Here is a 9,536-nt window from a genome sequence, read left to right as displayed (position 1 = left end):
ACCAGGAAGTGGAGAATAACACAGGTGTTGGAAAGGAAAATAAATGACCACGAGCAAGCAGAATTACTCGACTCTTCGTTCTTTCCACACACCTACAGTTTTATATATATATATATGTATATATGTGTGTGGTTTAAAAAAAATTCCAGTAGAAGTTGAGTTTCTGAGAGTGTAGCACATCTCACGCCGCTACCCGTGGGTTTCCCCCAAAAGCTCCAAGGATAACCAGATAACAGCGAGGTTCCGTTGGATAACATATTTATTGGTATACCACACACCACACAGCAGACCGCAGACCACAACACTGCGCCTCTGCTCACTTGCCTGTCTACCTCCAGCTCTGCTGCCCTTTTATATCAGCAGCATCGGCTGCAGCTGGCTGATTGTCAACCAGCCAGCAGCCGAGGCCAGATTGGAGACAGCTGCCACAGAGAGGTTTTAGATTGGGCTCCGGTCCATGTTGCCTTGGACAGAAACTACACAGAGAAAAATGATGGTTCTTTAAAAGGCTTTGTGGTTCTACGAAGAACCATCACCTACTGAGGAACCATTTTGCTGTTTGAGGCACCATTTTAGGTTCTTTGAAGAGCTCTTTATGGAAATGGTTCTTTAAAGAATCCTGGTTTGAAAGCTTCTTTGTAGAACCAAAAATGGTTCTTCTATGGCATCACTCTGAAGAACTATTTTCTGTTAATTTTTCTGTGTGTATGCAGATTCATGTCGTTAGGTCGGATCTTCAGCTATTGGAGAAAATACAGAAATAATAAATCCAGTAGATTGTAGAGATTTTGATGCACACAGAAGCACGGTGCAGATGAATAATGGAAGGTGTTGAGTTAGGGCTCAATCACACCAGACGCGACTCCCAAAAACGCGTCGCGAGCAAAACCATTGATTCCCCCTAGGCCTTTCAGACGCGCTTTTTAAATGACGTGCGGCGCATTTTTCTAGCGTTTCTCAAGCGCGCTTAAAAGTTAAAATATTCTCAACTTGAAGCGCGAAGCTCATCAATCTCACTCGGCCAAGGCAGCCAATCAGATCAAGCAAGAGGCGGGCTTTCCGTCCTGTTTTCCCAACGAGAACCTCATATTAGCGGTATTTAATTACGAAGAGCTTTATAATTCTAAATCGAAACACTACTCCAACTGACTCCTGCTCGGTCGGAAGTGCAACTGAAAGCGCTCGTCATCAAGATACAATTTGCAGAATAGATGGTGGTATTCGCCGTACTCTTTCCTTTCTTTTTAAAAATATCGTGAACACAAAATCAAGGGTTGGTTGCTCACGCAGGTCCGCTCCACAGGCGCATCGCGCTGTTTTGCCGGGCGCGTTTTTGCCAAGGCGTTTTTGGAGCGGCTGCGCTTTTAGAAGTCGCGTCTGGTGTGATCGCGCCCTTACAACACAAACTCTCACACGCTTTACTTTGTGACTAAAAGCAACACATTGTAAACTTTAAGTTTTCAGTTTACTTTAAATGCAAAAGGTTCCCGACTTCTTTCATTTCAGTGTCACATGAGTCAAATGTGTGCTCTTTAAACTAAATACATAGTCTTGGCACTGGCAGGTAAAAAGGGAAATGCAACCAAATTTTAGAATTAATTCAAATGAGTTGAATCGTGTTCATGCGAATACAAGTTAACCCTTAGAGAAGGGGTGGCCAACCAGTCAGAGACTAAGAGCCACATGTTTTACTGTGTTCCCGCAAAGAGCCACATCATACCCATGGGCACACATGAACATCCCTCCCTCACTCTCTCTCTCTCACACACACACACACACACACTCTCTCAGTTCAACCAAGTCCAAAAAATATAATAATTTACAATAGCGTTTTCTTTTACTATATGCATGTTGCTTAGTGGGACTACTGGCATTCCTTGCCTTGAACTCTTAAAATCTGGCTTAATTCCGTTGTTGCCACTCAAAGCAATTATTTCACATGGGTGTCAGAACAGGTCGATGTTTTGATTTCACGTGTTTCAGGAAACAGACTCACACAGGCACAATTTTCATCGGATTGAAGTCTGCGAAAACCTGTCGTGAGAATGGCCGCTCAACGCGGAAATACCACATCCGAATGTCGAGCATCCGTTCTACGGAGGGTTTCGCGGACGTGAGTTTGAGACCACTGCCCTACTGGGAAACTTTGGGGTATTTTCATCTGACACACATGGGTGTTTGACGAAAATACCGTATTGAACTCAAGCAAAGCGAACACACACATTAAAAAAAACACAAGACAACACATGAAACCAGACAAAGCGCTGCGGGTTGGCCAGGCCTAGTGTAGAGGTATAATTACTTCATTCTCTATGTCATGAACATTTTAATTGCAGATGCAGCCCATATATTTATCTTTTAGATCAGAATCCTTGAGTTTACAAAATAAATCAATTATAGCTAAAATATCCAATATCTCATTTATGTCATATTTAAGGGGCCCAGGAACACGATTCAATAAAATAACATAAAGAGCCGCAGTGGTTAGCAGGTACGTCTTTCAATCAGGGTGTTGGCGGTTGAATCCCCGCCCTAGTAGATGTGTCCTTGAGCAAGACACTTAACCCTAAATGTCTCCCTGTAGCTGTGTCTATGGTCTATGTAGCTAAATTTAAAGAAGCGATTCCTTCTGTATTTGATTCGATACCACGTCTCAATATAACAGAGGACTCCTGGTCTAACTTTAGTCCGTCCCAGATTGATCATCTTGTTGACAGTGCCATAGGCTCTCTGAGAATGACACTGGACTCGATAGCCCCTCTGAAGAAGAAGACAGTGAGGAAGAGGAGGTTTGCTCCCTGGTATAACCCTCAGACCCGCAAACTGAAGCAAACGTCACGAAAGCTTGAACGCATATGGCGTTCAACTAATCTCGAAGAATCCCGCTTAGTTTGGCGAGATAGTCTTAAAACATATAAGAAGGCCCTCCGTAATGCCAGAGCAGCCTATTACTCATCAATAATAGAAAAATAAAACAACCCCAGGTTTCTCTTCAGCACTGTAGCCAGGCTGACAGAGAGTCACAGCTCTGTGGAGCCGAGCATTCCTATAAACCTTAGTGGTAATGACTTTATGAACTTCTTTAATGAAAAGATTTTAACTATTAGGGACAAGATTAATAATCTCTTGCCCATAACCAGTGCCAATCTGTCCTCAAGTGGAATGGCCTTGGAAACCGCTGTATGCCCTGGTGTATATTTGGAGGAATTTTCTCCTATCAACCGTGACCAATTATTTTCAACGGTTTCTACTTGAACACGTCTACCTGTCTCTTGGATCCCATTCCGTCTAGGCTGCTTAAAGACGTTTGCCTTTAATTGCGGCTCTCTATTAGATATTATCAATGTGTCTCTGCTAACAGGCCACGTACCACACTCCTTCAAGGTGGCTGTTATTAAACCTCTCCTGAAGAAGCCCACTCTGGATCCAGAGGTATTGGCTAACTACAGACCGATCTCTAACCTCCCCTTCCTCTCCAAGATCCTTGAGAAAGTGGTCGCAAATCAGTTGTGCGACTTTCTACATCATAATAGTTTATTTGAGAAATTTCAATCAGGATTTAGAAAACACCACAGCACCGAGACGGCACTGGTGAAAATTACAAATGACCTCTTAATGGCAGCAGATAAAGGACTCTCTCTGTCCTGGTCTTGTTAGACCTTAGTGCTGCATTCGACACCATTGACCATGACATCCTGTTACAGAGACTGGAGCAGTCGATTGGCATTTCAGGCACGGCACTAATTTGGTTTAAATCCTATTTATCAGATCGATCTCAGTTTGTATTTGTAAACGATGGCGCCGATAACCACCAACGTTAATCACAGAGTTCCACAAGGTTCTGTGCTTGGACCAATTTTATTTACCTTATACATGCTTCCTTTGGGCAATATTATCAGGAAACACTCCATAAACTTTCATTGTTATGCAGATGACACTCAACTATATTTATCGATAAAACCAGAGGAGAGCAACCAACTCTGTAAAATTCAAGCATGTCTTAAAGACATAAAAACATGGATGACCTGCAACTTCTTGATGTTAAACTCAGACAAAACCAAGTAATTTTAATCGGCCCTGAGCACCTCAGAGATCAATTATCTGGTGATGTGGATTCTGTAGACGGCATTGCCCTGGCATCCAACACCACTGTAAAGAATCTTGGCGTTATCTTTGATCGGGACTTGTCCTTTAACTCCCACGTAAAGCAAATCTCAAGGACTGCATTCTTTCATCTACGTAATATTTCAAAATCAGGCACATCTTGTCTCAAAAGATGCAGAAAAATTGGTTCACGTTCGTTACTTGAGACTGGATTACTGCAACTCCTTATTAGCAGGCTGCTCTAATAAATCTCTTAGGTCCCTCCAGTTGATCCAGAATGCTGCAGCTCGTGTTCTCACTAAAACTAAGAAAAGAGATCACATCACTCCTGCACTAGCTGCTCTGCACTGGCTCCCAGTAAAATCAAGAATCACTTTTAAAATTCTTCTCTTAACCTACAAAGCCTTGATTGGTGATGCTCCATCATATCTTAAGGAGCTTGTCGCCATATTGCCCCACTAGAGAGCTACGCTCACTTAATGCGGGACTACTTGTAGTTCCTAGAGTCTTAAAAGTAGAATGGGAGCCAGAGCCTTTAGTTATCAAGCTCCTCTTTTATGGAACCAGCTTCCAATTTCAGTCCGGGAGGCAGACACAGTCACCTCGTTTAAGAGTAGACTTAAGACCTTCCTCTTTGACAGAGCTTATAGTTAGGGCTGAATCAGGTTTGCCCTGGTCCAGCCCCTTGATATGCTGCTATAGGCTTATAGCTGCCGGGGACGTTTTAGGATGCACTGAGTACCTATCTCCTCTTTTTCTCTCCTTAAGGATGAATTTTCATCTCTCAATCACACGTTACTAACTCTGCTTTCTCCCGAAGTCCTTTTGACTTTCGTCTCATGGGGTCATCGGACCCTATGAGACGGCATAGATCCTATCTGCCTGATGGATCGTCTGGGTCGTCGAATTCCTGCTCATGACTACGCCACTGTCCTGTTGAGACTCCGCCCACTCCCCCTCCCCACCGCCATCTGCCTGATGGATCGTGGAGGTCTCCATCGTGGAATATGCCTACTATGAACTATTCATACACTCTGTCATATTCATTGAATGTATTTTAACTCTAAATCTGTCCTTCTGTACACATTACATCTATTGCATCTGTCCATCCTAGGAGAGGGATCCTCCTCTGTTGCTCTCCTGCAGGTTTCTTCCCTTTTTTTCCCCCCTGAAGGGTTATTTGGGAGTTTTTCCTGGTCCGATGTGAGGTTTTGGGGCAGGGATGTCTATGTGTACAGATTGTAAAGCACTCCGAGACAAATTTGTAATTTGTGAAATTGGGCTATACAAATAAACTGAATTGAATTGAATTGAATTGAATGTAACATGATTGTAAGTCACAATAAGTTACATTTGACACTCGGACTAGTGTTAATTCAAATGAATACTTCTCAGTGTAGAATAATAACTCTTACCAGAGTTGCGTTAACTCTGAAATGTTAACACTATGTTCAGTGTTACTTTAACACTCTAAAGATAAGGGACCATCTGTTCACTGGCTGAGTGAAAAGACCCGGCCAATTTGACTGTGTAGTCACGTTGTGTAATTGATGATCAGCGTTAATGGTGTTAGGAAACTGTTGGGGGCTGTGTTGGAACAACGGCTACACAGTCATCACAAATAATACTGATGTTGTTCAAATGTCAATTCACAGATGAATAAATACAGAATTCTTTGGAAAACAGTCTTGAATACAAAACAAATCAAACTATTCACGCAGGTAAAATGCAACAAGTAAATAACATGACTTCAAACCATTCAAAGATAAGACTCACGGAGAACGTCCTTGCAGCTCATCTTCCACGTCATGTTTCCACCACCAGAAGACTGGAGTGTATTATTCTATCCCAGGTCCTGTCCTTTAGTAGTTCATGAGGCAGGTGAGGCGGGTACATCCTACCTCACCTGAGAGGCTAACAGGATGAGCTCATTTACAAGTCAAAAGGTTCAAAGGCATGCTCAGAGCACTTGAGGTCCAATAGATATGAGATGAACTTATTTACAGACTGTGGGTCAGTGGTTAGCAGATTCGTCCTTCAATTAAGGGGTTGGCGGCCGAGTCGATGTGTCCTTGAGCAAGACACTTAATGTAGCTGTGTCTACAGGGTATGAATGGAACATGATTGTAAGTCGCTTTGGATAAAAGCGGCAGCCGACCCCTGTTCCCCGTGACCCGTTGGCGACTCCAGGTCCCCCTCTTTCTGAGCCCGGTCCCCCAGGTGTGGAGGATCTGTTTGATAACCCTCAGCTATATAATCTGGAGGGGAGATGGAGGGAGGGAGAGTGGGGAGCAGAGGCACAGTCTACGTAAATAAACTATATTACCAAATACAACCTCGGTGATTGCTCATCCTTTGGTGCTTGGGGGGAGATACCTACTTGTGACAGCCACAAACCTGTTACAATGACTAAATATATACTTTATTGCAGTGGCGTGCCGTGGGCCTGGGCCTACAGTGAGGTCCTACACAGTCCCACCCGAATGAATCCACCTCTTATTACTATCAATATGATGCCATGGCTCTAGACACTATACAGTTAGACAGAGACGCAGTATAACCAGGCGTTGCGTCACCTTGAAATTTACATTTATATTCATAGAATTGCAGGGGAAGAGTACAATACAGTACAGTTCAACTAATAGGCAAGAACATACTCGAGTGCAACAGAGTTATATTAATATTCTTCTTCTATCCATTTCTGGTCCACACACTTTGAGCTTTAAGTCCAACTTTTTTTTACAGTGTGTTCCCTAAACAGCGCATTGTCACCCAAAGCAGTTTCACCGTGATGATGAAGATGAAAGTTCCTGTTTACCCAAATATCAGCAGCATCGGCTGCAGCTGGCTGATTGTCAACCAGCCAGCAGCCGAGGCCAGATTGGAGACAGCTGCCACAGAGAGGTTTTAGATTGGGCTCCGGTCCATGTTGCCTTGGACAGAAACTACACAGAGAAAAATTATGGTTCTTTAAAAGGCTTTGTGGTTCTACGAAGAACCATTACCTACTGAGGAACCATTTTGCTGTTTGAGGCACCATTTTAGGTTCTTTGAAGAGCTCTTTATGTAAATGGTTCTTTAAAGAATCCTGGTTTGAAAGCTTCTTTGTAGAACCAAAAATGGTTCTTCTATGGCATCACTCTGAAGAACTATTTTCTGTTAATTTTTCTGTGTGTATGCAGATTCATGTCGTTAGGTCGGATCTTCAGCTATTGGAGAAAATACAGAAATAATAAATCCAGTAGATTGTAGAGATTTTGATGCACACAGAAGCACGGTGCAGATGAATAATGGAAGGTGTTGAGTTAGGGCTCAATCACACCAGACGCGACTCCCAAAAACGCGTCGCGAGCAAAACCATTGATTCCCCCTAGGCCTTTCAGACGCGCTTTTTAAATGACGTGCGGCGCTTTTTTCTAGCGTTTCTCAAGCGCGCTTAAAAGTTAAAATATTCTCAACTTGAAGCGCGAAGCGCACCGCTCATCAATCTCACTCGGCCAAGGCAGCCAATCAGATTAAGCAAGAGGCGGGCTTTCCGTCCTGTTTTCCCAACGAGAACCTCATATTAGCGGTATTTAATTACGAAGAGCTTTATAATTCTAAATCGAAACACTACTCCAACTGACTCCTGCTCGGTCGGAAGTGCAACTGAAAGCGCTTGTCATCAAGATACAATTTGCAGAATAGATGGTGGTATTCGCCGTACTCTTTCCTTTCTTTTTAAAAATATCGTGAACACAAAATCAAGGGTTGGTTGCTCACGCAGGTCCGCTCCACAGGCGCATCGCGCTGTTTTGCCGTAGCGTTTTTGCCAAGGCGTTTTTGGAGCGGCTGCGCTTTTAGAAGTCGCGTCTGGTGTGATCGCGCCCTTACAACACAAACTCTCACACGCTTTACTTTGTGACTAAAAGCAACACATTGTAAACTTTAAGTTTTCAGTTTACTTTAAATGCAAAAGGTTCCCGACTTCTTTCATTTCAGTGTCACATGAGTCAAATGTGTGCTCTTTAAACTAAATACATAGTCTTGGCACTGGCAGGTAAAAAGGGAAATGCAACCAAATTTTAGAATTAATTCAAATGAGTTGAATCGTGTTCATGCGAATACAAGTTAACCCTTAGAGAAGGGGTGGCCAACCAGTCAGAGACTAAGAGCCACATGTTTTACTGTGTTCCCGCAAAGAGCCACATCATACCCATGGGCACACATGAACATCCCTCCCTCACTCTCTCTCTCTCTCTCACACACACACACACACACACACTCTCTCAGTTCAACCAAGTCCAAAAAATATAATAATTTACAATAGCGTTTTCTTTTACTATATGCATGTTGCTTAGTGGGACTACTGGCATTCCTTGCCTTGAACTCTTAAAATCTGGCTTAATTCCGTTGTTGCCACTCAAAGCAATTATTTCACATGGGTGTCAGAACAGGTCGATGCTTTGATTTCACGTGTTTCAGGAAACAGACTCACACAGGCACATGACACAATTAATGAGTCTTTTCAACATTTCCCTATTTTTCTTCACCTTTTCATTGTGCAGCTCCGTTTCCCTGCGCGCTTGTTCGTTGACCTGTAGATCCGCTCCGTGTCCCCAAAAGTTTTCAAAAGCACCATTGCTTGTAAGTGCCGAGCCGTACTTTGGTGTCTCGTTGCTGTCTTTGTTAGACAACTCAAATTTGCAAAGCCAGTGTGGCTCCAAACACCAAATCGATCACTTGCAAATAATAGGCATTCCCAGCAGTCCGGTGTGCAGAGCTTCTCGGAGCCTGAGCCATTGGTAGCGCTCGTCGTTGGAACTTTGAAAGTGGCGAATGAACCCCTTCCCCGCCTGTGATGGGCTTTGTAGCGTCGGCGTCGGTCTTAAAGTTCGTCTTGAGAATGCCGTTATAATTATATCCTCGACCAAATCGATATATTCTCCTCCTTCCGCCATTGTGGGTTGAAAAAACAGCTTAGTAGTACGCGAATTAATTCGTTTAGCAAATTCAGTTTCCTAGTTCTGAGGTTCTGCATATACCTGCCCATAGGCCCCGCCTCTCAATATTGGTAATCCAATCAAAAGACGTGCACACACTTCGCCTGCTCGCTGGCTCCTGTGCCGGTTCCGGGGCCAGCTAGCAGGCCTTCAGGAGCCAACTCTAAAGCTGATTGGTTGACACAACATTTTCATTCCCATTCACTTTAAGCTACCAGCGCCCGCAATGTTGATTCTGAAGGCCAAAGAGCAGATTTTAGACCCCTGGCAACACACGATGGCTGAATATGATTGGATAAAAGATCTAACATAAAGACCAGTCCTCCAAATCTCAACCTGGGGCTGGAAGCAGTGCAACCAAGAGGAACGCTATGAAATGAAGAGAATAACTCTTACTCTGAGAAATAATTGAATACATATTTGTGGGAACATTTATTGAAAAAAAAATTA

Source organism: Pseudoliparis swirei, chromosome 14, assembly GCF_029220125.1.
Source record: "Pseudoliparis swirei isolate HS2019 ecotype Mariana Trench chromosome 14, NWPU_hadal_v1, whole genome shotgun sequence".
NCBI lineage: Eukaryota > Metazoa > Chordata > Actinopteri > Perciformes > Liparidae > Pseudoliparis > Pseudoliparis swirei.
This window is presented reverse-complemented; position numbering follows the sequence as displayed.